This window comes from Chiroxiphia lanceolata, chromosome 5 (assembly GCF_009829145.1).
Source record: "Chiroxiphia lanceolata isolate bChiLan1 chromosome 5, bChiLan1.pri, whole genome shotgun sequence".
Classification (NCBI taxonomy): Eukaryota; Metazoa; Chordata; class Aves; order Passeriformes; family Pipridae; genus Chiroxiphia; species Chiroxiphia lanceolata.
Genome location: NC_045641.1, coordinates 70,589,003 through 70,606,839, shown reverse-complemented (window position 1 = coordinate 70,606,839; position 17,837 = coordinate 70,589,003). Strand labels below are relative to the sequence as shown.

The 17,837-nt window shown below is 40.5% G+C and overlaps 1 protein-coding gene across 1 annotated transcript in view; it reads right to left on the bottom strand.

Annotated features, from left to right (window-relative positions):
* Positions 1-17,837, bottom strand: part of LOC116787404 (potassium voltage-gated channel subfamily KQT member 1-like) — a 468,277-nt gene that overhangs the window by 216,727 nt on the left and 233,713 nt on the right. The gene's annotated exons all lie outside the window — the stretch shown is intronic.

Sequence of the window (17,837 nt, the reverse complement as noted above, 5' to 3'; positions counted from 1 at the left end):
AAAAAATACATCTTCCTCCCAATAAATGAAAATAAAATTATTATTGCCTTTGGCTAAGCAAAGCCAGACAAAATGCCTTGAGCATTTTAAACCACGAGTTAAGACAAGGTTGCAGCTTGAATTTTACATGCAAACACCAAGAAATGTCAGGTAATGATTCTGATTCCAGAGCTTACCCTAAGCCAGCAGTAGCAGAAAAGTACAACATAAATATAACAAAAAAGGTTTCCAGTCTTGTAATGTTTCATCAAAGACTTGTAAAGAACAGCTACTTCTGGAGACTTTCCATCACTTACATGATGGAAATTATATAAGATGCCATTTGCACAGAAACCTGAGGGAACATTTCAGAAAATGTTGGCACAACTTTATTTTTCCCTTTATTCTTAATCACAACCCCACCTTAAACCTACCTCATCTCTGTTTTAACCATATCCTTATCTGAACCTTTTCAAGCCCATGTTTGGATCAAAACTATAAATAAATTAGGATTGGCTTCTCTCAGACTGAGCAGCCTGGAGGCCTTTTTGGCTTCATCAAGCTCTGTTGACAGCCTCAATTTATGAAGGAATGCTGAATGCTGCAGATTCTGAAAATCCCTCCTCAGCAGGTACAGTCTCAGGCAAAGTAGGAAACAGTACAGAAGTGACATGTTTGTGGGGGGGCTGCTTTCTGGCATCTGGTTATTTTGCTGAAGATTTTGTGGCAATTGCTATCTCCACCTATTCCCCACCATGTACACTGCTGCCCCTGAAATTGTTCCAGAATGCAACTGCCTTTGCTTCTATTTGCCTCTCTGACCTGGCCTTCCCTGAAGTGAATGAGAAAGAAAGCAGATTTCCTACAGCAGTGCCCCTAGGGATTGGGGCAGGGAAGATGGTACAGGGACAGAGCAACAGCTTTCAGGAGAACCTGCAAGAAGAGGAAGAACTAGGACATCATTTAAAGGGAGCAACTGCCAAGAAAATATATTGGCAAAGGAGACACCACTGGGAGAAGCAGCAGCCAGGGTGATTTCTTGATGCTGTCCATGAACTCAATAAAGTAAGTAGAAAGCTCCTGAAAATAATCAGATGTAGATGCAACCTGATCACTGAATGTGATTTAACAAAGAAGAAAAGCCCTTGAACTTTAGGTTATTTTTCTCAACGACAGACAGTTGGAGTTTTCAGTTACAAGTTTCTTCTGTAATATTACAAAGTGGGTTCATTGAGAAAGTGGGAGAAAAGCTCTGTGTTAGTCCCTTGCTAATTAAAATGCATAATTAAAATGAGTAATTAAGCTTACTACAGAATGCTCTTGTGTCTGGGAGTCCAACTGTCCTTGAAAAACAATTCATCTGCTGAACTGTCTCTGAGAACTAAAGTAACCACTGGATATTTTGGTTACATCTTTCCTCTATTTTTTACTGGCAGCAAAATAAAAGTCCCTGGTCTCTTTTCTGCCATTTTATTTCTTCCATTCTTGCTGCAATGTCAGAACAAACAAGATGATTCACAGGGAAATACAAATACAGAAAGATTTTCTTTTTTTTTTTTTTTCCTCTGAGCAAACATCTTCTAGAAATTGCCACAGTAGCTTCCTAACTTCCTGTATTAGTGCTGTACCATCACTACTTCTAGTCTCAGGACATGTGAAATGCTCCTATGCCCATGCCAGTTCTCATTTGCTTAGAAAATAGACTCTGGCCACAAACCCCTTCTTGGAAGTTGGACAGATGCTGGCAGATAATGGCTTGTGTTTAACCCATATATTACAACATTCACTGATCCTAGCAGCTAAAGGTATTGTTTTTTTACTTCTCTCTCCTTAAGACTCAGTCTTCATCAATTTGCCTTTTAAAAAATGTCTCCAGAACGTCCAGCTGGTGAAAGGCCCTGCAGAGACAGTTATCACCAACCCCAAACAACTCCCCAGATGAGGAGATGCCTTTCTGGAATCAGAATAGCTTCATATCTGTGCAGTACTAACCAGTACCTTATTCCATAGGTTCTGGTTTGCTCACTTTAAAAAATGCCTCAACCCAAATTAATGAACTTTAAGACTTCATTCTCCTCTTCACCGTATTCAGCATTTATGGGAACAACGTGGTGTTGTTAATATACACCAATGATTGAGCGCTGTATTTATGCCTCAATGATTTTCTGTCATGAGAATATAATGCCTGGCAAAGACTGATTCTCTGAAATACCAGTTTGTTTGGGGTCATTAATCTTAATTCCTATCTTGCCTGAATAGGAACTGGATAACAGTCAAGTCAGGGAATAGTTCTGAGAATTAAAACTTCAATGGCTTTGGGGCTGCCCAAGGCTTTACATTTCTTTCTAAAAATACGTAATTAATTAATTTGCACCAAGTACTAGGAAGAAACCCTGTGGAATTGAGGAAAATGCTTCTTGTGGTTTTAAAAAACACAAAACAGTGGCTTTTGGCAGGATCTTTCCCTAGTAGTTCTTGTGATTTAGTGGATACAGCAGGGGCTATGGAAACACAACTCCTCGGTTCTTGAATTGATTGATTTAACTGATCTCTGTCTTTTTGGGTGATCTAGTTCAACTTCCTTTACCTTGCTACACTCTAATTGATATGTCCATAAAGTAAGTGCAAAACCTGCCTAAGTCATGGAGGTGTCATGGGGATTTTAAGGCAATTAGCAGTCTCAAATGAAGTTGTATTTTATTTACAGAATGGCTCAGCAGAAAAGGAAAGGGTAGTGCAATATGTTTTTTCCTTAATGATGAAGAGAAACAAGGGATACTGAGCTGCAGGCTTGGGACAAATTGCCATGTCACTGACCCCTGAGTAAAAGCTATTTTCCAAATCATTCTTCCTTCTCCACCTTTACAACCCCTGCTCCTCCTCTCCCGAGCACCTGAGCAATCTGGGAATTAATTCCCCATTCACCAGATACTCAGCAATAAAAGACATCCACAGCATCTGAAGCCAAACAGGACTATTAGATCATAAATATGACCTGCTCAACAGTGCAGGGGATTGCATTTCACAAAGCTGCCCTTGCCCTGAGCAAAAACCTTGTGTAGGACTTAAGTAACTTACCAGAAAGGCATCTGGCCTTGCTATAAAGACCTTTATATACTGTTAAAAAGTGCCTTATTTTTTATTTAAATTTGTCAGTATTCAGTTTCCAGGCTCCTGTCTCCAACTGGAGTAACAGCAATTTTAGCCTTTTCCAGCCCTGTCTTTCTTCCAGAGACCTTCAGGGGTGCCAGATGCACTGCCTATGGCCTGGCAGGGAGACCAAGCTCTGGTATAGGGAAGAGAGAGTACAGTACTGCTCTCTGTGGAATTTCCAGGAGAGACTGAAATCCTAAAACTTTTTTTTTTTCGTTATTTTTTTGCCTGTGGTTTAAATCATGCCACCAGTAATTATAGAGATTCATAATGGAAATGCTTAGACTGGCAGGAATGGAGAACGAATGGGAAGGTCTGGATGTGGAAGTGTCAGAAAGGGAAAAAACAGCACAAAAAGCCCAGTGAGGATGGCAGGTGCTAGACATGTTTATGAACAGCTTTTGAAGGTTCAGGAACGCAAAGGAACAGGTTCAGTCAGGCACTGCCTCCACCTGGAACTGAAAAAGGACTCCAGACACTAAGAGGTGATGGTAGGGAATACCAGGGCTGGAATACCAGAACAGGGCTGGACTCTTAAAACACCCTAGTAAGGAGATAGAGAAGAGGAAATAAATCCTAATGATTCCCAGAGGTGGGAGAGCACAGAGAAATAAAAGATCCTGGTAACTTCCAGCTCCCAAAGGTAAAAAGGGTTCAGTGCCACCTGGCTGCCATCCTGAGGAGATCCCAGCAGACACGATGAACACTCAGTGGAGCACTACGTGGCCCTCCACGCAACGGCAGGGAATCCTGAGCAGCCCACCTGGATATGTGCAGCTGGGATACAGACACAGTGGACAGACTGCTTGGGTACACACTTTATTGCACGTGTGAGTACCTGAGTATGACAGTGAATCACTGAAACTTGCCATTTTAAAATAAAATGACCTTGCCCTCCACTAATGCTTTGTATCAAGGTTTGGTACACAAACAACCAGTTTATACCAGCAGAAAGACCCTTGTGGAAAGACCCTGGCAGAAGCTAGTTCTAAAATAGATTTCCTATTTGATGACCTTCAAATTTGTCTTTCAAAGGCCTTGTCAGAAACACATATATTCTCACAACATCCTTGCAAACTTCAGTCACAGAGTTACAGCCCATTTTGAGCTCCAACACCAGTTTCTACAAACCCATGTGCCAAGAAAGAATATCACTTTGCCACTAGAGAAACTGGCATTTCAAAACCAGAAAAAAACACGTCCCTTTTTTTTTTTAAATTTTAGTGTGCATGAACTATTTGCAGACACAGTGATCATACTCATAGAACCTCACAGGAAACTTTATGTGGCCACAGACACGTAGTATTTTTCCACTCTATATTTCATAGCATGCATAAAAATCTTACAGGTCTCACGTGCCTAATACTGAAAATATGCAGTGCTTATCAATAGTTCACTACTGTGAAATAAGTATCTTGCTAAGAGTTGCAAGCATCATTTGTGAAAACAATCTCTGAAACCAGAAGTTTTGCTGCTCTCTTATTTCAAGACATTTCACTTGCTCATTGAGAAACTACTTTCTTTTCAAGGATTGTGCATTTTTTCTTTACTTTCAGGAAAAGATTCTATCTCTTGGCCTTTTTATTTTTCTGGCAGACCTTTAGCTTAGTCAGTGGATGAACAGAAGGAAAGTGTTCATATACCAATTACTTTTGACTCACTATTAAAGAACAGGAAAAATTCTGTTTTCAAAGTAAGTGAGGAAATCTGTGTCTTCATGCTCTGGAGAATTCTGATTTTCCTGTCTTTGTTTCCATCATAACTCACAGGAAAAATGTTTTAAAAGTCATTATGAAAAAAAGATTTTTAATGCTTTTGAGCCTAAAATGATAATATGTTTCATATCTTCCCCTGCCCCCCCCCCCCATTTTAATACACTTTTGTTTCCAGAAAGGAAATATTTTATCCTCTTATAAAATTAATGCATTTTATCTGGTTTATGCCCTTTCTCCTTGCTGTAACTGGGACTGTACCCTGAAGACATATACCCAACACTGCATCACAGGCTGCAGAATGAAGACTGTATGTCTCAGAGAAGATGTAAACTGGTTTACAGGATATTATTAAAGAATGGCACATCCATGCTATGAATCCTATGAAACTGCAGATCGTGCTGGACAGATTCAGTTCAGATATTGGTGTGGACTTGGACAATTTTCCACTATTCATAGTGTCCTAAACTGTGCCAGCATCAAATCAGTTTTGTTCCACCCCTCTGTTAAAAAATTAAATTAATAAAAATCCCTTTTCCCCTCAAAGTTTCCTCATGTAAGAACTCAATTTTAGTAAATGTTCCTCCCCCCTCACTTGAAAGATCATCAGCTCTGTGTTCACTGAAAATTATTAGCAAATGAATATCTGATAGAAGCAAAAGACAGCCATAATATATTGAGTACATATGAGGTGATCTAATTAACAGGATAATAGGTATTAGTACTTCAAAGACTCAATATTTTGGGTTTTGATTTTTTTTGTGTGTGTTTTTTTTTGCTTTTTAATTGGGCCTTGAGGATGCCAGTACTGCAATCAAAAGTGTTTCTAAATAATTATGCAGTCATTTAGGTGGCTAACCACCTGAATTGCCGTAATTAGAACACTTGATACAAGCAATTAATTATGTTAGCAATGCTGAAGGCTGTTTTCAAGATCTAGATACAGAAATATATTTGAACAAACAAAAACAAACCAAAAAGCAAGGGGATCTTCATTTCATTTGACACATTTCCACTGATTGTTCTCTGACAACAATCTGGGAGCTCCTCTTGGAAGCTCTTTGTAATAATAAAATAAAAACTGGGAATGATGCTATCAAGACTCCCACTGAAATTAATTTTTTTTTTGTCCAAGGAATAGACATATAGACATTACCTCAAATTAGCTTTATTTTCTTCTTGAGCAACTGGCTTTATTCTTGATCTGAAGAAACTTACTGCAGAGATGAGGCAGCAGCTCAAATATTCATGTATTCAAGCCCAAAATTTCAGTACTCAAAAAAGTGAAATAGGTCATGATCATCTGTCAACTTGGAGCTGAAATAAGAACATGCTGCTTCTCTTCCAATATAATTCTGTTACACAGAAGTTTCCAAGTATTCTCCTATCCTCCATTTCCTAAAAATTCACAAACCTATAAACTTCAGCTTCATTCCAAAGGAGCTTGACACAATTTATCTTTTTGCTTGGAAATTATGCAAAAAGAAATTATGCAAAATCTCAGGTTTGGCATAGATTCGAAACAAAACCACTTGAAACACTGCAATTTAAAGTGAATTTTCTTTGACAATTTCAGTTTGCCCAAACCTGAAACTCAAAGCAAACCTCAGGGCAGAAGTGTAAACCAGAACAGATAGAAATCAACAGCCGTTTACACAACACTCCATGAATCAAAGACACTTAACTTCACATGACATGAAGCAGAGGCTGACAAACCAGGAATCAGACAGGAACATTTTTGAAGACAATTTACTTTGCGTTTAACAAAACAATAATTAATCTCTTCTATTACCAGTCTGCTCAACTACGAAGTCTCATAATCTCAAGTTTTAAGCTCTTCTCCCAATCTTAAAGTTTGTATTATCATCACTTCAATCTCTCTCAAATTTTCAAGCCTCATGTCATGTACAGGGAAAACAAAACCAAAACCCGTTTTTAAATGTGTTCTCTGGAGAATAATCACATGTGTCTGGTGAACTGGTAAACCAGTTGAGTCTGAGTGACAGCTGATAATTTCCCTGAATTATATAGTGTCACAAGTAATAATCAACTTAACCTGATACTATCACTTATCTGAAGCAAAATATCTTTCTTCTATCCAGGCAAATAGTTCATAAATACCAGGGTGGTTTTTTCACTTCTCGGTTGCTTTTTTTTTTTTTATGTGGCACTTTTTGGTCAAAGAGATGAACAGTTTCAAGTACAAAGTCTTAAAAGCAGCTCATTCTCTACTACAAACAGAGAGTATGGCCATGGCCCCAGAACATCAGGGAAATGTTCCCTTTCATCCACAGCACCACATAGTCCACTGCACTCCTGGCTACCAAAACTGGCCTTGTCCACCTCAACACCACACCCACCTCAGGATTCCTCACTGGTCCAGACTATGCAGAGCGCGAAGGACAGAACAAAGAAATAGTTTTTAGTATTCTCAAAGAAAAAAGAAAATAAGAAAACAGCTCTTCGAAAGCAAGAGCCATACATATTTGTACAGTAAGTTGTGGCTATGCTACATACAGCTCTTATGCATTCTTGCTCTAAATGAGCAATATTCTGCTCAGGACATTTATTAGAACTGAATTACATATTTTCCATGCATCATAGGTTTTTTAAAATAACATGGGTGAGCACACAGTTGCAAATTCAGAATGTCAGGAACCGAAAAACAGCGGGTAAAATATTCATCGAACCGTGAAAGATGATTTTTATCTAACAAACCAGCATGTGAAATACCCATCCATATAGGATTTGTTTAATGTCCCTCTTTAGATCTCTTATTTCTACCACCTTCCTTTTTCTCTTCCCTCCTCTTATAGGGAAGAGAGCCTTGGCACCTGAAGCTCCACCATTCTCCTCTCAGCCTGGCTTGCCACACTTCGCATGGAATAAATAAATATTCACCAAGCCAAAGAATGTAAGCAACTCTCCAGCCTTGTGGTTCAGGCATTCACTGGCCGATGGAAATAAACTGTTCAAGTCCCTGTCTCTTTGAGGGTATCTTTTCAGAGTGGAAAAGCGCGAATGAGACTTCGGTGATCTGGTGATGCTGCATGGTTCTGGGGAACAACATACTTGGATCTTGTGAAACTGCAGAAAGAATTGAACCTAAGCCTCTCACAGTGTGGATCCATCATCATATTAAATTACAGAAGGATACCTTCTTTTCTAGGAGCTTCATAGTCCTAATCCTTTGCAGGAGAGAAACATTTCTTTTTGAGTCAAACAAAAAATTGAATACCACCAGAAACATATTTTTATTTTTGTGGAAAAAAAAAATGGAAAAATGTTTATCTTTATTCAAACAACAGTCAAATATTGTGAGTAAAAATACGGAAAAATACAAACCTGATTTATAACTCGAAAAAATCTCAAGAGTGATCTAGCTATAGTTTTAATAGCATGAAAATGACTAATTAAGGTCAAGAGTAATTTAGTTTTGACTGGCTTTGGCAATCCTTTGTTCTCTGGGTCATGTAAGTGTTGAGTAAATTATAAACCTGTAATTCTATCCTGAGGTCAAGGGACTTCAGAATTGATTTGATATATTGGTCTCCTGGAAAGTTCTTCCAAGGCCAGTACCCCAAAACTGTGTTTATGAGTTGACTGTATTAATAACTAACAGAGTCATATAATATTAGCAGAGGTGAAATTAAACCCTTTCAAAGAAGTGTATGTTCAGATGTGGGATTTTTAAATGAGGGACAGGAAAGTCAGATATTCTCTGTGAGAAGTCAAGTTTCTACAGAGTATTGGAGAAAAATTACACGATTGTAAAAAGGTGTAGATATTTGACTTTAAGAGCAAAGTCAGACTGCATCATGAACATCATTTTGGATAATCCTGGATTTATGAAGCAAAACCTATATCTTACATGGGACAAAAATAAACAAGGCAGCAACTCCTCTGACAGACTATGTAACAAGCATAAATACATTAAAAAAAATCAGCAACTACTCATTTAATGCAGGCCATGTTGTGTCCCATGACACTTACCATTGAAAATCTGTGATGGAATATGAAGTGAGATGTTTTCCATACAAGAATTAAATGTGCATTGTAAGAGCACTTTTTAATTTTTAACCTTTTAATGTTTCCAAATGAAACTCATCACGCTGCTAAAAAAACCCACACTGTAAAGCCCAGACAACTGGCCTGGACTATTCTTCCATCATCAGGCAAACATTAAAGTTAATGGTCCTCAAAGTGTTTAGGGTTATTTCTTTTGCCCAACGTCACAGTCCTGAACTCATTAGTAAGAGGTGTATTCAGATTACTCTGTTCAGTTGTGATTTAAAAGAAACTCAACAGTAATCACAATCTGAAATCTTGAAATAAATAGGAATAACCTGGTGTTACCCTTGAACAGTCCTGTAAAAAATAAGAAATAGATTCTCCCCTCTCCAACACTGTAGATTTCATGTGAATATGAATATCTGGTATCTACGGAGTACCAGAGATGTTTCTCCTGGACAGTCCTTGGCCATCTCCTTCCACTGCTTTAAAATTCCTAGCAAGAGCACTAACTTTGCTTTTACATTTACAGTAATTCCTGTATAAAATTCCAACAGTTGGTTAGACTATGATCAATAACACACACCAAGGTTAAAGAAATATCAGCATCAGAATTGAAACTCCAAGGCTCTCACCCCAATGGATGACAGTATTTGACCTGGTCACACAGTAGGAACCAATTTGCAAAAAGGAATCATATTGCTGCTTGGCAAATAACACAGGATCATGCCCAAAGGCCATTGAATGTCACACAATATGTTTAAGTAGCATTTCTTTTGCAACTTCAAGGGACCTCTGAACAGGTTTTTAATGGATATTAAAAACACAAGCCAAAATTCAGGTGGCTGCTGCACAATCAGCTGAGGCCAAGCTTTGACCACACCTCCTGAGAGGAAGCAGCCTTACTCCTTGTGTCATCAGCAGATCTCACTGCCTGCTCACATCCAAGACCTCACAGCTGCACACTGACTTAGGTTAGGCCAGCAGTTTGTCAGAAGAACAACCCTAAAGGGGAGGAAAATGAAGCATCTTCCATTGGGTGACTACCCTGAGCAAACCACCATCACAGAGCAGGCGACAGCAGCAGATGGTGGGGAACAGAAAGAGGTGGTTTGTAGTAGCTCAGATGTAGCCTGGTTCAAGTTGCAAGGACATGTTACCCGTTTTGTGATGAAGTTTTAGCGTGCAAATGTACATATCAAGACTGGGTAATTAAATAAAGAGAGTGCCAGCACACAGCAAAACCCAACTAAATGATTGACCAGCCCTCCGCTCTGCACCACTGTATGAAAGCCATCACTGTTTCAGGGCTTTGAGGCCACTAATAGGCCTTAGTGGCCCTGATCAGCCTCCCCTGGGCCTCCCTTTACCCCTACTCATGGGCTCTGGAGCCTGTTTCAGCCCATACTCTGCTAGAGCAATATAGGTGACCCTGTTTCTTTTGGGTCCTGGATCTGTCTCTTTCCTTGCTTATGGCTGTCAATGGACCCATCATTAGTCCACACATCTACCTACTGTTTGGACCCTGGGGGTCTACACCCTGTTAGCGAGAGCACTGCTTGTGCTGGAGTCACCTGTGGATCCCAGCTCCCCCTCCCTTAGGGAGTGGCCAGACCTTGCTTGCTCAGTGACACACTAAATGACCTAATTGGGTTGTAAGACAGAAGGACGGCAAATTTTTATGCTTGGCTTTGTCAACACTTTATTCTCACCGTTTGTCTGTATCCATGGTCCTGCCCGTTCTCAGTCACTGACTAGTTATGTACCAGAATTATGTTAGAACTACCAGCATTTTTTTTCACCTTTGAGAAAGGCAGCTACCTCTCTCATCCCCAGGCTGATTAAGCCAGTTCACTGCACTGACTTGGCAGAAACAGTTCACAGGTTTTGTCAGACTGCTCTTAGAATCATAGAGTCATTGAATATGCTGAGTTGGAAGAGACCCATCAGCATCATGAAGTCCAACTCCGTGGCCTGCACAGGGCACCCTAAGGATGACACCATGTGCCTGAAAGCATTGTTCAAAAGCTTCTTGAGCTCTGTCAATGCTGTGACCACTTCCCCGGCGAGCCTGTTCCAGTGCCTGACCACTTTCTGGGTGGAAAACCTTTTCCTGATATCTCACCATCTAACCTCCCCTGACTCAGCCTCATACCATTCCCTTGGGTCCGGTCACTGGTAAAGAGAATGAAAAGATCAGTGCCTGCCCTTGCACTGCCCTTTGTGAGGAAGCTGCGGACAGTTGTGAGGTCTGACCTCAGTCTTCTCTTCTCCAGGCTGAAAAAACCAAGTGATCTCATCTGCTCTTCATATGGCTTCCCCTCTAGATCCTTTACCATCCTTGTGTCTCTCCTGTGGACAATCTCTAATGGCTTAATGTCTTTTTTATATTGTTCTGCCCAAAACTTCCCACAGAACTCAAGGTGAGGTTGCGCCAGTGCAGAGTAGAGTGGGACAATCACCCCCTTTGACCAGCCGGCGATGCTGTGCCTGATGCCCCCCAGGACATGGTTGGCCCCCCTGGCTGCCAGGGCACTGCTGATTCATACTCAACTTGCCTTCAACCAGGACCCCCAGGTCCCTTTCTCTGGCATCTTTCCAGCATCTCATTCCCCAGTCTGTCCGTACATCCGGGGTTGCCCCATGCCAGCTGCAGAGTCTGGCACTTGCCCTTGTTGAACTTCATATGGTTGGTGATTGCCCAGCCCTCTGATTTGTTGAGGTCTCTCTGCAGAGCCCCTCTGCCCTCAAGGCAGTCAACAGCTCCTCACAACTTAGTGTCATTTGCAAACTTAGTATTACTTCAAGTCCCACATCCAAGTCACTTATGAAGATGTTGAAGAGAACTGGGCTGAGGATGGAGCCCTGTGGAAGCCCACTAATGAGAGCTCACCAGTCAGATGTCACCCCATTCACTATAACGCTTTGTGCCCGACCCCTGAGCCAGTGGCTCACCCACTGCGTAACACGGTCATTGAGTTGTGGGCTGGATGTTCTGTCTAGAAGGATCCGGGAGAAACAGTATCAAAATCATTGCTGGCACCCAAGGAGATTGCATCTACGGGCTTTCCTGGATCAGCAAGGTGGGTTAGCCTGTCACAGAAGGAAATCAGGTTTGATAAGCAGGCCTTTCCCCTCATGAAGCCATGCTGGCTCTGACCAATAACTGCACTGCCCTCCAGGTGTTTTTCGATACGTCCTGGAATAATCTTTTCCATGATTTTACTGGGTACTGAAGTGAGACTGATGCAGCTCTCTGAATTGGCTCAGAACTATATCACACAATGATCTGCAGAGGAGGGAGGAAAGGAGTGTGCAGCTGGAGCAGGACCTGCCTCTGTCAGTAGCAGTGAGCTGTTATGTTGGCTCAGCCTCAGACTGACTTACGACTTCAACTTGGTGACTCTGCGTGCTACAACAGGCATTTGACAGCTTGTGAAGAAACAGGCAAAGCTTGGCAGGTTTGAGAACTAAGTGTTGTCTTGTAACTGCATCTGGCAGGGAAGAAGGGCAAATTAGCAGTGAAAACAGCCTGCACTGATTTCAGAACGAGAGTACTTGAATTGGCTGTCTGTGAGCTCGCTTATCTAAGTATTACTTACATTATATGCAAGGTAGAATTCATTTTATGCTGAACTCAGGGCTGCTGGCAAGTTTCCAGTTGAGGGTCAGAGGAACTTTAAGTCAGGTTTAGGTTTTAACAACATCAGCAGGAGAAGGGCGAGGGCTTGAATCAAGCACTCTGAGCTGGGTTTAACCAGCATTGCAAACCTCTCCTGTAAATAGCAGCCCATGACTGTTCACTGTGAAAAACATAGGTTTGAATGCATTTTGTGTGTGGACAGAAGATTTAGAGGCTAAGGACTACGAGAGTTCCTACAGCTGAAGTCACTGTTGTGTGACTTCCAACATCCACCAAAAGCATCTTCTTAGTACTATATTTGGATTTCTTTGTTTATCAGTACTACAAAATAAAATTTCTGTTTGCTGACATTTATCAGCTGCATTTTAAATGGAAGCTATTCGCTTGGAGATACTGAAAGAAACTTCTCTCCCATTTTAGATAATATACTGTATAGAGAGTATATGCTGTATTGTATATTTTCTATAAAAACATTACATTTTTAACTTCCCTGGGACCATGTATATAAATATTTGTACATGAAATTATACGATAGGCTTTGAAATTTATGCCATACATTTCTGTTAATGTTCTAAAAATATTTGCTCAGGCAAATGAAATTTCTGTAAAATATTTTACTACAGATCAGTCAAAGGTTCTCAAAACTTTATCTTCCTAAAAAACAATATTTCAAGCTATAAAACAGAGTTCCATTTCAGATATCTAAAAGGCAAATTTAGCCAGCTTGATTTAATTAATACGAAGCAGTTTAACATTTTTTAAAACACTGAGGTTTTAAGGTGAAATAAAATCAAGATGTAAGCATTTTCTCTTATTGCATATATGATTTAATTTTGTTTTCTAAAAACTTACAATGTTAGAGGCAAATTGCCTAGGCAGTAGATGGAGGGTTATGTTGCATATTTCCTATTGCAATTAACAGTAATGAGAGCGAGATGTGTTGCCCAGCACACAAAGCTTCAAGTATGCAAATTGTTAATAAATCTGGCTCCTCACAAACCAGAAGATTAATGCTGTATTCAGAATGATGTGTGGTCCATGATATATTTTCGAACAAACTCCTTCGCTGTCCCAACACCTTAATCACAAGCTCGGCAGCCATCTGGCGACTCCCAATGCCTTACCACCCACCGTGGAAGCCTCCTGGGTAGCTGAGTAAGAGCCCTGTTCTGCACCACCATTTATACTCACAAAAAAGTCCCTTTAATGTCAATAATTTTCCCTCGGGAAGGTTCCAAACAGCCCCCAAATCATAGGCACAATATCAACAGTTTTCCTAGGCAGTGCACAGGGGGGGAGCCTGTGCGTCTTCACGAAAAGCTGTTTCCCCACTCCTCTTCCTTCCCTAAATCTCCATCAAAACACCTATGGTCGGGTGAGCTTGAATCACTACCAGCTCACACTTAGTTTTCCCACAAGCTCAGCCTGCCTGCAGACACCTCCTCAGCAAACCTCACACCTCACTCACAGCACTTTGTTCCGCTTGGCCAGATCCAAGCTCCCGTGAGAGAAGGCTCCTCACCACACCTCTGCAGCCCCTGCTCCCTATCCTGCTCACACTGGAGGGCCTTGACCTCCTCCAAATGCTAGTTGCCAAAGCTTGTTCCCTCATCTCTCCTTTGCTGAAATCCCACACATCTGGATGCTCATCTCCCTTCAAAGGTGTCAGTGCTGCAGAAGCTTAGTAGCTGCCCAGTGGCGAAGGGATGTTTCAGATAATGGGTGCCAGGGGAACAGCACAGAGAAATTCATGGTCTGTGGGCATAGATTCAAGTCTAGGAATTTACACCAGCAATTTACTAATCCCAATGAATCTTTTAGATGTGCCCAAATACTTCTTCCCCTCACAGCATTAGCATGTTACCCAGAAGATGGAAATATTTTTTCTTCCTCTCATTGACACATCAGCAGCAAGCAACAACTCCTTAGGCTTGTGTCAATTTTACAATTTTTTTTGGGGGGGAGGGGACATATTTTTGTTCTTTTGAGATTTAACACTATTTTCTTGTAGTTCATGTGTCACCTCTAAACACAGCACTCGTAGGGTCATCTCAGGTGTTGTTCAAAAAAAAGAATCAGGAGCACCATCAATCACACTTGCCCAATTTAGAGACAGATCTCTACATAAAGTTTTCTGTTTTCCATTGCAATGGATCTTGGTGAGCCAGGAAAGAGAAAAGACTATGATGTACTCAGCAACAAATGCTTATCCACTTCTGATTTGGGCTTTATGAAGCCTATCTATTTCCTGCACACATCCCCCAAAAGATGTTTGGGGATTTGATTTGTTCATTTGTTTTGTTATTTTTATGCCTCTAGGTAATACAGAGTGGGAACGTGTCTATGTCAGAAATCTGTGGAGGCATAAAGAGCAAGATGTAGAGTCAGGAAGGAGGGGCTAGAGCCATCTGACAAACTAGACCAAGTTTGAGGTAGAGAAGATAGACTGGGATGAGGAAACAGAAATGGGGAAGATGCAAAAAATATTTGCAGAAAATCCAGGGGCAGAAGCTGTGGAATGGGATAGAAAATAGCTTTTAGCAAAGTTTGTTATATAGTGTGTGTCTGCATCTCCTTTGGTGTTAGCACACATAATGACTTTAAAGTCTTAAATGAAGGATAGGATGTCACTGTGTCATTAGTATGAAGCAGTTTTTCTGTTTAATGAACAAGAGCAAACACATTTCTGAAATAAAAATGATTGATAAAAAAAAATAATAGTAGGGTAGTAGCATCAATTAAGAAAGATCAGGGAATACTGTATGTTAGGTACCTTCACAAACTCAGTTTAAGCCTCTATGCATACACATACTATTAGGATTGCTTGAGACTTCAAAATGAGTGAAAATATATTGAGATATTATCTACTGTGATATATTCAACTGAGAATGGAGAAAGTTCACATGTTACAATGTATTAACAGTCTCCTTTACCTGATTTAGCTTGCTTTTTGCAATAAAGTTCAGGTGACTACAATTTTTATGGTTTGTTGTTGTTGTTGTTTTCGTTTGTTTTTTATGTATAGAAAATACAGTGCAGTAAATAGCATTGCAGTAGGAAAACTTCAGGTTTTGTATTCATTTAAAATCTGGGTCACTGAACAAACATTAAAATAATCCCAAACCAGATGAAGAAAGGTGATGGAGAAGTTAACTGCTTGGGTTGAGCTAACAAAGGTGGGAGACTTGAAGATGGACCATCCACACAATTCAGGTACAGACCAACTTCTATTTTACTCTGAAGGAACAACTGAAACAATGAAAGGTGTGCCTTTCCTCACACATGATAGTACATTGCAGTGTCAGATCAATGAAGATTGAAAGTGCGCATGACAAATTAAATGTAAGAGTAAACTTTGTACCAAACTGACAGTTCAGTTAGCCCTTTAAATATAGGTCTGTGCAACTTTCCCAGCGATCTTGACTCCTTTAGGTTTCCCCTTCCTCAAAGGCCTCACTGTTGTTCAAGAAGCTGATTGCAAACTAAATGCAGAAGAAGTTGCAATGAACAGATGACATAATGTCCCACTACATAAAAAACCAAAAGCAATGCAGAAGAAACTTAGTACAAAAGCTTTCTGTTCGTGCAACATAACTGCAGATAGTATTTAGACCTGGAAGAGTCAGAAAGCTCAAATCAGCATTCACAGAGAAACTTAACTTTAGGGGGTTTTATTACATGCTTGTGCTTGTTTGCGAAGTTAAGCCATGGTGCCTAACAGTGATGGTTTTGTGTCAGAAATTTAGAACAGAAACTTTGTCAGACATTAAGGGTCAGATCCACAGGAGCAAATATGGATGGGAGACAGAGACTTGAAACTTCTAAAAGTTTCAAGAAAAATGCAACAAGACAGCCAAGTTTAGAGCTGCTGTGGAATCCTACTGCTGAAACTTCTGACTTTTGTGCCTTTGACTTCATGATCATAAGGTTTCACTAAAAGAGTGTCTGCACTGAATGTATTTTCTTTGCATTCTTTTTGCAGATGGATTTGCATGAGAATAGTATCTTTGTTTCCCCAGGATTCCATCTGCTCCCACTGCTTGTTGCTCACCTGAAGCCATAACCCTCTGTGTGAGCCTTCACAAATGGCTACTGCAGACAGAGTTAAGGGCTTCAGAGTGAGATGAACTCACTAGATAAAAGGGTCTTCTTTACATGCAAACTTCCTTGATAATAAAGAATGAGAGAGAGGGGGAAAAAAAAGAACAGAATGCATAGCAGTGACACAAGTGTTCCTAAAGAAAATGGTCTTTTTCTTCAGAAAAGTTCCTGTTTACATGGGAAGCTGCCACGTCAACAACATCTCGTAAGTGAGTGAATGGGGAGGATTGCAATGGGTAGGCAGCACTCCCTTCTCCTTCTGTGAGGGCTTATAAATCTGCTAACATTGCCCATGCCCCTGAAGACAAGGTGAGGAATGCTGGTGAGCTACAAGAACTCAGAAATGTGAGCAGCATCAGTGCTTTCCCTGAATTGCCAAAGAGAAAAAGGTAGGGATCTACCCAGCTAGGGAAACTGGGGGCCTTTCTTCGAGTTTGCAGCTCTCTCTCAGGCATTTACAGACTAAAGGGGCAAAGTAAAAACATGGGTTAAATTGCTCGTAGATGCTGGGTTGACAGAATGGGTAACATCAAACTCTCTCAGAATTAGATGATGTTCTGCCAGAGCTATAAAAAATGTGTGAGAATGAAGTGACTTAGTCACCACTAAAAACAGAATCGCACACTCATCCAGGTTGAAAGTACAGTTCAATCCCTTGTTAGTACAGGCCTCATGTCAGAGTTAGGTCAGGTTGCTCAAATTTTGAAAATCTTTGGTACAGAATCTCCAGTTAGGTAATAATAATCCCAGAGGTCCATCAGGCTGGCAAACTGTATTCCAATATCACATGAATGAGCTGAGATCAGCTTCATGGCAAGCAAATCACCAGCACACTACACAGAAATACAAGTAAGGACAACACTACAGCTGTAAATGTTTAAGAAAATTTCAATCACCAGATGACAAGTGTATGTAAGAGATTTTGGAAGGGCAGCAGAAAGACTAGCTTCTTTCCCAAAACCTACTAATGAACTGTTGTATGACCTCAGGTGAAATCACTTCAGTGCTCCGAGCTCTGCTTCCTTTCCTACTGGGTCTATTTAGACTAGGAGTGCTTTAGGGATAGGGACTGTCTCTCACTTTCTATTTACACAGTGTCTAGCACAGCGAGCCCCTGATCTTGCATGAGATCTATAGATGCTATTGCATTACAAAAAAATAACAATAGTAACAATGAAGATGTAACCAAATTAGGCAAATATGAGAGGGATTAGATTTACTTGTGAGAAGCTTTACTG